The following is a 12,901-nucleotide window of genomic DNA, read 5'->3' as shown; positions in this document are numbered from 1 at the left end:
GAAAGGGTCAGTGAATAAGAACTCATAAATGGATATTCCTATGATAAGTAGAAAATAACTATCTTAATTGACAAAATCATTATTATGGATAAAAATGCCCCAAATTATTAATATCTCATATAGGATTCTCAGTAGCATGACTGTTAAAGTTAAGCTGTTCCAGAATTTGAATTCCAAGGAATTCAAGAAGTTATACAGTATTGACTAATACATTAATATACCAAAGAAACAAACCTCCAAATCTCTGTGACATGCTCTAAAATTATGTTTTTAAAGTGCCACTCCAATTGCTATGTGGTAAATGGGGTACAAAAGTCAATGTAAATGTAACTGGAGTAAATAGTGGTACAAAAGTCAAATAACAGACACTATTTATGATGCATTATAGTTAGGGATGATGGTGTATTTTTCACTTTTCCCAGTTAACAGCAACATTTGACAAGCTGATCGCTCTCTTTATTTCGAGGCATATTCACATCATCTTTTGGATACCACTCTCCTTATTTCTCCTTCTGCCTCATTTCAAGCTTTATATTCCCTTCATTCCTCAAACCTCTATGCATTTGAGCACACCAGGGCTCAGTCCTCACACCTACTAACTTAAAGCCCTGTGGCTTTGAATATCACCCATGTACCTTTGACTCCCATGTTTATAACATCTAGGACCTGGTCCCTGAACTCCAAGACTCAAGTGCCTGTTTGGTATCTCCACTTGAATATCTCATAGACATCTATTATTTGACCTGCTGAAACAGAACTCTGGGTCATGCCCCCTTCCCCAACATTTTCCTCCCTTGTTAACATGTAAGTAAGTGGCAACCCCATTTTTATCACTGAGTACAATAACCATGGGTTTATCCTTTAATTTACTCCCCCTTTTCTCATTGTCCTTCTATCAGCAAGACCTGATTGGTCAGAACCCAACCCTCTCCTTCACATCAGTGCTACCTCCCAAAAGCAAACCACCATCATCCCTCATCTAACTATGATGCATCATAAGTAGTGCCCATTGTTTGACTTTTGTACCCCTATTTACTCCAGTTACATTTACATTGACTTTTGTACCCCATTTACCACACTACAATTGGAGTGGCACTTTAAAAGCATAATTTTAGAACATGTCACTGCTCTTTTCAAAATCCTTCAGTATACAGAAATGGACCTCAAGAAAATACAGATGTTGAAATTAAGAGAAAAGAACTTTAAAGAAGTTATTATAAGTATATTCAAGGTCTAAAAGGAAAAGATAGTTATAAGAATGAGCAGATGGGGAGTATCAACAGAGAAATGGAAATGACAAAAAAAAGTAGCCAAATGTAACTTTTAAAACTGCAAATACAATGTCTGGAATGAAAAGCTCACTTGGATAGTCTAAACACCGGATTATAAATTGTAGAATAAATAAGTAGTGAGATTGTAAACAGATTAATAGAAATTATCCAATGTGAAGAACAAAATGAAATTGAAAAAAGTATGAGGACAGTTTTAGTACCTTATAAGACCATATTAAGTGAAATAACATATGTGTAATTAGAGTCCAAAAAGGAGAGATGAGACAAGAGTGGGACAGGAAGAATATTGGAAGAAATTAATGGCCAAAAATAGCACTTCCTATTAAGTCTTCAGCATGCTAATTTTAATCTCAGAATCTGCTTTTCAGGAAACCAAATTTGTGACAATTATTGCCAGGAAGGACCCGAGAAGGCCATCAAGGTTGGAGTTTTGGAGCTGGATCCCCATTCTGAGGCTGGTAGTGAGCACAGACAGCCCCTAACAACTGTCAAAGCTTTCCCCAGAGGTGATCTGGGGTTACATACCAGTGGGAAAGAATGCATTAGCTGTATCAAGCATTTGAAAAATGTGAGGAAAATGCTAGTTAGGAATTGGATGATAATAGCAAAGCGAGATTGATGCTGCAGATAAAGGTAATGAAAAGATAATTGGCAACTGAAAGCTAAGTGTGAAACTCAGAATACCTTTTTGGCAGTATGAAAAGCCTCTCTCAATTTCTACAGTGCGAAGACAGAGAAAGCTGAAGACCAAGGCCAGGACATAATAATAAGAGCAGCAGAGCTCTAAAGAAGGTGAACACTTTTTAAAAATGTATACTTGTTATGCCAAAGTCAGGGCTCCGGTTGGAAAATGAAACTATGCCCGTGGGATGGGATTGACGACACTGCAAATTATGAGTCCTCAGATTCCTCTAATTGATCTGGTTTGTAAACATAACCTACTCTTTTCTTAATGGCTAGCATTCTCTCATTTCTCGAAGGTAGTGCAGAGGCTTTTCCCCAACAAGACATGAGCATTCCCAGGATCTTTCCTCACCTTCCTTCCTGGTGATCCGTAAGTAGGCTTAATTAATGGCAAAATCTGGCCACAGATAGGCTGGGCCTGCTAAGGAAGGAAAGGGACTGTATCCTGAGGAAATGAAAGAATCTAGCCAGCACTCACCAGCAGGAGCCAAGAGATCATGCACAGCACTGGATTCTGAGGGTGCACAATCAAGAATGTGGAACATGTGTTTGTCAGCTAGGAAACACTCTACCAGAATACAGAATGTAACACCCTGGTAAGGCCCTGGGAGATGGTATCAACACAGTGCTTCTAGGGCTGCTCCTAAATGGGCCATAAATTTACATTTTCACCCTAAAACTGTGTTCACTATCCTGCCTTCTGACATAATATAGTCTGAAGAGACAAACTAGCTGTGCATCCTGAAGAATATCACATTCATTCACTGTATCAGTACCATCATGCGAATTAGACAAGATGAACAAAAAGTGACTATTTGTCCTTGGCAGGACACAGGTGTTCCAGAGGGGCGAGAGAACCTCTAAGAAGTTTTAAGGGATGGCCACATTAGTAAAAATTTTAGGGCCAAGTATCCTGGGGCATTCTAAGACATCCCCTCTAAAGTACAGGACAAATTATTGCTTCTTACACTTGCACTTCCCACCATGAGTAAGGAAGCACATATTGGGGGGACCTTTGCATCACAGAAGCAGCATATACCACAACTGAGAATACTGCTGTGTCTCATTCTGTGTGACGTGAAATGCTGCCAGCTTTCCATGGCCTGGAGTAATAGAGAGGATTTTGCAGATCAGGTAGCAGTGCAAGTAGCCCTGCCCCTTGGGCCACATAACCTGACACATCCTACAGTATTGGAAATATCAGCGATACAAAAGATGCCATTAGATTTATGGCAAACCCTACTGCAGGAATCACAATGCAGACACCATCAGTTTTGGAACAAGGCCATACCGTCTTCAGCAGAAATTTATATTGTTCTGACAGTGACCATGCAGATGGCACCACCCATCCTGAGCTGATTTCTGTCACAGCCACCAAGACACAAGGTTGAGAAGGCCCAGCAGAAATTCACAGGAAGATAATAGACGAATGATCTATTACCACTAGTTGATGGGGCAGAATAAATTTGAGCTTGGTTCACAAATGGATTGGCTCAATATGTTGGTGCAAGTCTTGAAAGACAGGGATGAGGGGCCACCCTCCCAGTGAGCAAAGCTTTCAGCAGTGACCTGGTCATTTACTCTGTGTAGAAAGAGAAGTTTCCTGAGCTGAGCTTAGAAAATACACAAATTCGTGGGCAATGACAAATGGCTTGGATTTTTCTTTCTTCCAGTTACTTGGAAGAAGCTTGAAAGATCAGGAACAAGGAGGTCTGGGATAGAGACATATAAATGTACATATGGGAATAAATACCAGTGTGACAATCTTTGTATGCATGGTAATATTCACCAAAGAGGAACCACCATAGAAGAGACACTATTTCACCCAGAAGATAACCAAAATATACAAAGGACCCCTACTAATCAATAATAAAAAGAAAAACAACTCAATTAAAATGGAAGAAAAGACTCCAACAGACACTTTACAAAAGAAGATAAATATTGTCCCACAAGCACATGAGAAAGTGTTTAACATCGCTAGCTTTCAGGACAATGCAAGTTAAATCTACAAAAAAACTACTACTTCACACTCACTAAGACAGTTAAAATTAAAAGACAATGACAACAATTGGAAATAGAACTTTTGTACATTTCAGTGGGTGGGTGAAATGGAGCGTCATTTTGGAAAAATTGACATGGCAGCTTTTTATGTAAACATGCATCTGTCCCTTAACCATGAATTCTCAACCCTAAGTATTTATGCAAGAGAAACGAAAACATATGTCTACAAAAAGACATATACCCAAAATGTTCGTGGCAACTCTCCATTCACAATATCCCCAAACTGGAGATAACCCAATTATCCATGAGATTCAATAAATAAATTGTGATACATCCACACAATGGAATAATATGCAGAAATAAAAAGAATGATTATCCAATATATATAACAACATAGATAAATCTGGATAAAAAGCATTATGAAGCTAGTCACAAAAGAGTGCACATTGTATAATTCCATTCATATAAACTTCAAAACAGACAAAATGAATCTCTGGTGATAAAAATCAGAACAATGGTCACCTGTGATGCTATTGGAATTATTGGAATGGGTTACAGAAGAATTTTCTAGGGTGATGGAAATATGCTATGTTTTATTTGTGTACTTATGATGTGTACATTTTACCGTGCATAAATTTTTACCTTAAAAAGTACAATCCAATGTCTTCTCTCTCTCCTCCTAACTTCTGCTACTATTCTTTCTACTCCAGCCACACCGACCCTTCCTTGTTCCTCATCCCTTATACTTGCCATTCTTTCTGCTGAAAACACTCTTCTCCCAGACAGCCACACAGTTTTTGCTCTCTCATTTATTATAATTTAGGTCTGTACTCAAATATGTACCTTAAATCAAAGTGGTCTACCCTTACTGACTTACATAAAATATCACTTACTATAATCTCAGTCTATGCCTATTTCCTGCTTCATTTTTCTTCTCCTTCTTAATACTTATCACCATTTGTATACATTATAGAGCAGAGACTTGTTTACTTTGTTCACTGCTGTATCACAACCTCTAGAACACTGCCTGAGGCTATAAATATTTGTTGAAGAGTTGTTACACTGAATATATCTTCAAGCTAACTCTATTGAAAAATCAAAGGTATATTCAGTCAAAAGTGATATTATTAGGTGAATTCTTTGTCCACATTGTAAGTTAATCCTGGGATAGTTATCATTAGAGGATTACTGGATTTACCCATCAGACTCCAAACAAGATTATCTGACTCCATTTGTATTTTCTACAGCTTTGTGATAAGGCAGGCAAAGAAAATCAAGTATCCAAACAGCTTTCACACTCTTCTCTATGTGGAATTTTGACAATACTCTACAAAGTAAAAGAACAGTGTCCTAATGGAATATTATACAGAGAATGTGGTGCCGTCAGTGATGTGAAGAGCTACTGACACGTTTTAGAACCAGAAAGACCTTATATATCATCTAGTAGATATTATCTAGCAGAACATTGCCAGGAATTTTTCATTATTATGTCATAAGTTAAGTCGATTTCTGGCACATCCAGCTGTGACTATCACTCATCATGTTATTAAAACTTCCATTAATATAAAAGTTAATTTCTTGAATTTTTCATCTATTCATTCAATAAATAAATATGTACACTAAGGAATCTGTGGTGAACAAGAAAGATAACGTCTTTGCTCTTATGGGGTTTACAGTCTACTGGGGGTCAGTAGACAACAAACATGTAAACAGATAAATGAGATCTCCCTCATTAGTGATAAGGCTAAGAAGAAAATGTCAGAGCACAGCTGGGAGTAATACAGTAGGCATGACGTTTTAAATAAGTTGTCTGTGATCTACTTTCTTAGGAGAGAACATTTAAACTGAAATCTGAGTGGTAAGAAAGAACATTCCAGACATAAGGAAGAACAAATGCAGAGACTCTTAGTAGCAAGCCCGGTATATTTGAGCAATGGTGTGGTTGGAACATGATGAACTGTATGAGCTGAGATCAGAGATGTGCGCAATGGCTGCCATGCAGAGCTTTGATGGCTACACGAAGAATTTGGTTTATTCTGAGTGAAGTGACATAAATTGATTTATGATTTTAAACAGACTTATCTTATTGCTCTTTGGAAAACTGCGCGTAGGGGGTCAAAAGTAGAATAAGGGAGACCTGCATAGTTAGCTATGACAGTAATCCAGGCAAGAGGTACTGGGTGGCAGATTGCTATAGGGCAGTGATTCTCAGCCAGGGACAATTTTTCCTCAGAGCACAGTTGGCATTGTTTGGAGATATTTTTGATTGTCACATTTTGGAACAAGAGTGCTACTGCCTTCTAATAGGTAGAGGCACGAGAAGTAGATGGTGAGTAGGTAGTTGCAATATGAATCTGGATCTCATAGGAGAGGAGGCTCAAGATATGAATATAAGAGACATCAGCACAAAGAAGATGTCTAAATCACGAGAACAGGTGAGATCACTGGAGGAAGATGCTGGCTAGAGTACAAAATGATAGAGAGTTAAGACTGAATAAAGGAGGTGAAGGAAGGAACAAGATTGCTAAGGAATCGATACTGAGGAGGAAAAAAACCTAGGTACTGGAGTCATGGAATTTAAGAAAAAAATTACTATTAGATTGAGCCAAATAAAATTGCCAAATCTAGACCTACAAAACCATAAATTTTTTGTCTTTCAAATTAACAGAAAGAAAGAAAGAATGGCCCACTACATTTGATGCTGTGAGAGATCAAGTGTGACAAGAATGAGCATAAAGACTGTGGGGACATAGAGGCAACTCTGAGAAGATCAGCCCCAGCGGATTAAGGGGATGAGAGCCTGGTTTCACTGAGTTCAAAGAGAAAGTTGCTAGGGAGAAATGAGGCAATTGTTAAGATTAAGAGGGACATGGGTTTAGAAGAGTTTCTTTAAAGACAGAAAATGCTAGAAACGTTAGATTACCCTTCTATGCTGGTGAGAATTAACCAGAAGAACAGGGAAAGATTTTTGCGCATTAGAAGTGAGGATAACTGAAAGAGTAAAGTCTTTGAATAACAAAAGGGTTTGAACCCAGAGCACAGAAGAGGGCTTGGGCTTCTTGTAGGATCAGGAACACTTACTTGTTCCATTGAAAATGAAAGGCAGAGAATGTGGTTAAAGAGACAGGTATGTTAATAATTTTAAAATAGGAAAATGAAGAAGTTAATTGTCTAATCATATTTTCTTTTTGTTATATATAACTTTATATACTATTTTTAAATGTCTAGTATCCTTATTTCTTAGTACAATTTAGATATATATTACTATATTCAAGGCATCCATAACTCTGACCTGGTCTGGTATTCCTAGCTCAGTCTTATTTTCATTTCAAAGAATATACTTTCAGAGACACATTTCTATTTTAGTACGTTGACCTCTCCATGACCATCTTTTTTGTGGATAGAAAGATGTTTACAAAGGATTATATTTTATATTGCAGAATTTCTGTGTATCTCATCAGGAAGTGTCTGTCCAGGGCTGTATCTGGTTCATTTTTCAATAAATGGACTCCTGGAATAAAAAAAGAGAAAGCAAATTATAAACTCTTCCCCAAACCCGGAACTCCCATTGTCTCCAGATTTATCTTAAGATCTCAAAGTCATACCACAAGACAGTTTGGCAACATCTTCAAGCATCACATTTTGCTGGCTTTAATTTCCCTAAGTTCACCTAGAGCTGGTTTGAAATTCGTAGTCACATTGTTGCCATCGTCACCGCCCTGCTGCGGTGTGCCAGGCGTCCTGGGCAAACGCAGCTCGGTGGGCCTGGCCTCTCTGTGACTGGAGGTTGGCAGAGCCTTTTCAGTCAGCACAGCGTCTACCAGCCACATCCTTCCTCCCACCAAGCCTGCACGTGGGCTCTGGGGGGCTTCTAGTCTGCAACTGTCCCCAGCCCTCTCCTACAAAAACAATTTCTCTCTCTCTCCCCCCTGGATCTTTCTCATCAGGCATTACATTGTTTTTAAAGGGAGAACATAATCAAATAACTCATTTCTTCCTCTTTTCCTACAAATATCAACCCATTTCTCTACTTTCCATAGACAAATTTGAAAACAGTGACTCAACTGCTCTTTCCATTTATGTCTTAACTCACCCCAGCAGGGCTTCTGCTGTCCTCAGTCAACGACAACGGCTCTCATCAGGGTCACCAGTGATTTGCGTGATGCCAGATCACATGACTGTCAAGGGACAAAAGCTTCAAGACTACTGACTGTTATAACTTTTGGCCATATAATGTTAAAGTCTGAAATTTTAACATTGTCAAAGCTATTTCTATAATGTCACAGTGTGAGTTTCACACCGAAAAATCATTAACCTGCTATCTCACTTCTGTAAAACTGCTTGCTAAGGACGGTGCCCCAAGTGTGGGAATGCAGCACCCATGTTCCGCACGACCAAGCCCTAAACTGCCCGGATCCTGTTGCACCAGGACGTGAGAGTGATGTCATGCTGCTTTCTGCCCCTGGAATCATGCTCGCTCTGCCCCAGTGATTTCTCACCCACGATAAAAGCTTTCTGCTTCAATGGCTCAAGGCTGCTCTCTGTGCCGCCGCCTTTGGCAGTGCAGAGGGTGGTCGCTGGCCAGCTAACACAGACTCCTGATTTGGCTCAATTCGGTCTTTCGGTGGTCATTTCTCACACTCCGAACCAAAGCAATGACCATGTCTATGGCTAAGGACTATGTTTATGCATTCAACTTATTAGACTTTTTAAACATATTCTACACATCTCTGGTCACGCTCTGCTTTTTAAAATCCTGTTATGTCATAGCTGCCATTATATTATATTCTGATTTTCCTCCTATTTTCACCAGGTTTCTTTTTTTAAATTGTAGTTCTTCCTTTATCTGCCTTTTAAATGTCAGCATTCACAGGCCTCAGCCCTCGCCCTTTCTCTTCTTTCTCTGCCACTTCCCCTAAATGATATGACCTACTCCCCTAATTAATTACCACAACAACCAAATTTATATCTCCAGGCTGAGTCCTCTCTGAGCTTTACCTTTCACTTCAAACTGCCTACTCGACTGGCCTCTGCACTTGGATATTTCTCAAACACATCATGATCAAAACAGAGCTATAAACATTTTTCTTCAAAGTCTTCCTCCATGTTAGAAAGTGGCACCACTTTTAGCCCAATCATCAAGCCAGAAACCTGTGAGTCTTTCTTGGCTTCTTCCCCTCTCACATCACAACATTTGTTCATCAGCAAAGTCCTTTGCTTCTACCAACCAGTTATTCTCAAGTCGTTGATTTTTCTCTGCTCCGTTGCAGCCACCCTGGCGGAAGCCCGTCCGCTCTCACCTGGATCACTGCTAAAGGTTTCCCTGCTTCAGCTCTGGCCTCCCACTCCGTGCTCCACAGAGCAGAGTGAACTACTGAAAACATATGTGAGAACATCTCACCTCTCTGCTTAAAACCTCTTGTTAGCTTCCCACTATATTTAAAATGAAATAAAATCTCCTTCCTTATCTTGGCCTGCCAGGTCTTACCGGGTCTGACTTCTGCCTTTCCTCTCTCCTCTCATCTTTCTATTCCGAACTCATACTGCTCCAGCCACACTAGGTTCTCTAAGCATTTTCCTGCTTCAAAGCCTTGCAGTTACTCTGCTTGTAAGGCTGTTTCCCCCAAATTTCCCATGCTGGCTCCTTCTCGTCTTCAGGTCTATCCAGAGTACGTTCTTCCAGCGAGACCTCCTACTCTTACTATATTATTGTCTTTATTTTTTTCTTAGCATTTGCCATTTAGTATTCACCTTCTTCTGAAGTTTATTTATATAGTGTACATACTGCATGAAGGCAGAGACTTTGTCCAGCTCTTTCATCGGAGCATGCCCAGCACGGTGCCTGCCAAATAACACAGACTCAATAAATACTTGTTGAACAAATCAATGAACATTTAAACTTAATTGATTAATTTTTCTCCTTCACAATTTTTGCAACCTCTGGTTGAGTAATTTGAAGTCATTTCCCATTCTCTCTCCAAAGACATTGTAATACACAGTTGACCCTTGAACAATGAAGGAGGTAGGAGCATCTAGCCTCCACCCAGTCAAAAATCTGCTTATAACTTTTGATTCCTCAAAACCTTAACTCCTAATAGCCTACTATTGACCAGAAGCCTTACCAATAACAGTCAATTAACACATACTTTTTGTTATATGCATTATAAATATTCTTACAATAAAGTAAACTAGAGAAAAGAAAATGTTACTAAGAAAATAATAAGGAAGAGAAAATGCATTTACAGTACTGTACTGTATTTATCAATATGCGTAAATTCATGCTCTCTGTTTACACAATGAATCAGCCGTCTGAAGTGGCCGTGACTGCAGATCTCAAGCTACAGTATTGTCAAGCAACACGGCGTTTTATGGCACTGCCCTGACTTATCTCTGCTTCTTGGGAGCACTTCCAGCACCACTAGTTGCACTTCCTGTGGATCCCATGGTGTTATTCAAGGTTTATGGTATTGCAGTAAACAGGATGAAAAATACAGGAGGTCCACCAGAGACCAACTTTTACTGCCACGTGCAATTCACTGGAGAGAGAAACTGCTCATGTGGAGAAGATTGTTGTTTTAAGCTGATACTTGTAACATTTGAGTTTTACTGCAGTTAGCAACAGGAGGTGGCTACAATACTTACAGTAGTGCAGTACAGTCTATACTATAGTTAACTGCATGCAGTTATGATTTAATACTCTGTTTACATTTCTCTCTACTGTGGATGGCGCCATGTATGGTCTGTAAATGTTTGTGTGCATAAATTTTGATAATAGATTTGTTTATATTTTCTGGTAGCAAATGATAGACTACTAGTATCTGTAAATATTTTATGCATTCATGATATACCTAACTTTTTCTTAATTTGGGGGATATTTCTAAGCTATGCAGTAATCTGCAAGTTTTTTCAAGTTGCCTCAAATCTACAAATATTTTCCAATATATTTATTGAAGAAAAAGCCTCATGTAAGTGGACTGGTACAGTTCAAACCCATGTTTTTCAAGGGCCAACTACAGTTACATCTTAGTGTGCTCCAGGGACCCTGAACTACTGTATTGACAATCCAAATTTATTTATATGTATCAATTGCAAATTATTTTACTTGCAAGAAACAGAATGTTTGAAAAATATGAGTTTATATTTTCCATATAACTAGAAGTTCGGAGGAGGGTGGTGGCTGCGGTGGGGCGACAGTCTAAAACCGGCGTCTCTTTGATTCTACAAATCCTTCCTCCTCTCCTGGTCTCACGGCAGCCGCTCAGGTCCAAGCATCACACAACTGTATTCAGAGGCTCCAGCCTGGGGCAAGAGCAGCACAGGGAGAGGAAAGTTCTCTGCTGCACTTGCCATTACTGAAGACAAAATATCTTTTCCAGAAGTGTTTCAGCAAACCACTCCTGGCATGTCATTAGCTACAAGTGGGTCACATGCCCACCCTGAAACTTAAAAGTAGGTATTTTGTCACCAAGGAAGAGGGAGGGAAGTGGCATCTATGTGGAAAACAAAGAATAAGGACTATAAACTATCACAAGATTAGCCAATCTGACCTTCCCTTTTGGCTTTGCTTAGTGAAGGCAGCACCTGGCAATTGCCCGAGTCTCCACTGAGTCACCGTCCCCGCGACCTTGGCTCGTCTCTCCACACACGAACCCTGTGACGGAAGCACACAGGGAGGCCTGGCGCTTTCCCCACTAAGGATGTACATTCCTGGCTTTTCCACGTGGCCTCTGTGGCCATTTCATACTGTCAATTCTGTCATCTCCATTAAATTTTAAAATCTAGCTATGATTTAAGCGACATCTCATAACCTCCTTTCTGAAGCCTAAACTTAGAAAAAGTAGGATTTCTATAGTTAATATGACTTTGATGCCAGTGCCTACTATTAAAGACAGGATTTTTTTCCCAATTGAAATTTATTAAAAATTGACTGAAATATTTTGATCTCCAACTACTTTTCTTTTCAGGAACAAGCACTCCAACTCCCAAACATTGTGCTACTTACATTTTTAAGCTTTAAAGAAAATAATCTTTGGGGCTAAAACAAACAAAAAACCTAATGGGAGTATTATGCACAAATGCTGTAGTTCCCATAGCCTTGTAAATCAATTGTCTACACTCCACATTTCTGAACAAACGAGTGGTTTGGTGCCACTTTTGGGGGGATACTCTTCGTTGAATATTTAGTGCTAATCAGGCCCAAGACTGAGCACTTTACATGTATTATTTAATCTGATTCGTACAATTATCAATGAGGCAATGTTGTTTTCCCTCCACTCCTCCTCCCCAGCCCCAGCAGTTGACAGAGAACACGGGGACTCAGAGAGGTGAAATGGCCCACTTGGGATTCTGTAACTTGTACCTGCAGAGCAGGGACTCAGCAGGGACTCAGCAGGGAGTCAGTTTCAAAGATTCCAAAGGCTCTTTTCAATCACTACAGTAGACCACCTTTCTCTTGCACGCAATTTTTATCATTCTTTGGAAAGCAAATTTTAGCTCCAGCATCTGCTTACAGCCATATCGTCAAAGGTTTGACCAATACCTCACGTACCCTTCCAGGTGATATTGTCAGGAACGTAAATAGGGCATCTTCATTAAGCAGAAGGAGAAGGATGTGGAGGCTACACAGGCCTCTCCACCCTCTTACATCTGATGAAAACATCTACTGGTAGAGGGGACTGCCACATGGCATGTTCTCTTCACTTCCCTCATCAGAATAAACTTCTATCTGGAACTCTTTTCAAGCAGACACAAGTTCCTTGAAAACATGCAGTTAGTAGTCCTTGAGCTGTCCTAGTTCTTAGTACTTCAGAAAGAGACTTCTGGCCATTTTCTTGTAATACTTATGGAAAACACTCTTATAATCTTAGGATGCTAGCAGCATCCATCTAAGTATTTATATTAATTTCCTGTGGCTACTATAACAA

Source organism: Eulemur rufifrons, chromosome 17 (genome assembly GCF_041146395.1).
Source record: "Eulemur rufifrons isolate Redbay chromosome 17, OSU_ERuf_1, whole genome shotgun sequence".
Classification (NCBI taxonomy): Eukaryota; Metazoa; Chordata; class Mammalia; order Primates; family Lemuridae; genus Eulemur; species Eulemur rufifrons.
Note: the sequence above shows the minus strand (reverse complement) of the source record.